The sequence below is a fragment of the Triticum dicoccoides genome, chromosome 3B, assembly GCF_002162155.2.
Source record: "Triticum dicoccoides isolate Atlit2015 ecotype Zavitan chromosome 3B, WEW_v2.0, whole genome shotgun sequence".
Taxonomy (NCBI): Eukaryota; Viridiplantae; Streptophyta; class Magnoliopsida; order Poales; family Poaceae; genus Triticum; species Triticum dicoccoides.
This window is the reverse complement of record NC_041385.1, coordinates 632,509,711-632,510,551: the sequence shown is the minus strand read 5'-3', so window position 1 is coordinate 632,510,551 and position 841 is coordinate 632,509,711.

The following is an 841-nucleotide window of genomic DNA, read 5'->3' as shown; positions in this document are numbered from 1 at the left end:
TCTCCTATTTTTTTCTATTTTTCTTTAATTAGTTTAGGTTAGTTAGTTTAGGTTTAATTAGTTTAGTTAGTTTAGGTTTAGGTTTAATTAGTTTAATTAGTTTCGGTTTTTTAGTTTAGTTAGTTTAGGTTTAATTAGTTTAGGTTTTTTAGTTTAGTTAGTTTAGGTTTAATTAGTTTAGGTTATTTAGTTTAGTTAGTTTAGGTTTTTTAGTTTAGTTAGTTTAGGTTTAATTAGTCTAGGTTATTTAGATTAATTAGTTTAGGTATTTTTTTCTGTTTGTTAAGAATAAAGAAGAAAGATGAAAAAAGAAGTAAAAGAAGAAGAGGAAGAAGAAGATGAAAAAAAACAATAAGTAGAAGAAGAAGGAGAAGAAGAAGAAGAAAGAAGAAGAAGATGAAAAAAAGAAGTAGAAGAAGAAGATGGAAAAAAGAAGTAGGAAAAGTAGAAAAGGAGGGTCGCCGAGGGGTCGAGGGTCGCCGAGTGGTCGAGGGGTTGCGGATCGAGGGGAAAAGGAGTCGAGGGTCTAGGGGTCGAGGATTGAGGTGTCGAGGGTCGAGAGGAAATGGGGTCGAGGGTCTAGGGGTCGAGGATCGAGGTGTCGAGGGGTCGAGGGGAAAAGGGGAAAAGGGGTCGAGGGGTCGAGGATTTGCCATCCCGATCATGACACCCCGACCCCCTGACCCTGACACCCCGACCCCGACACGACACCCCGACCCCGCCTCGACACCCCGACACCGCGACCCCAACATAGCACCCTGACCCCGCCTTGACACCCCGACACCGCGATCCCGACATAGCACCCCGACCCCGACACGGCACCCCCGACCCCGACACGGCA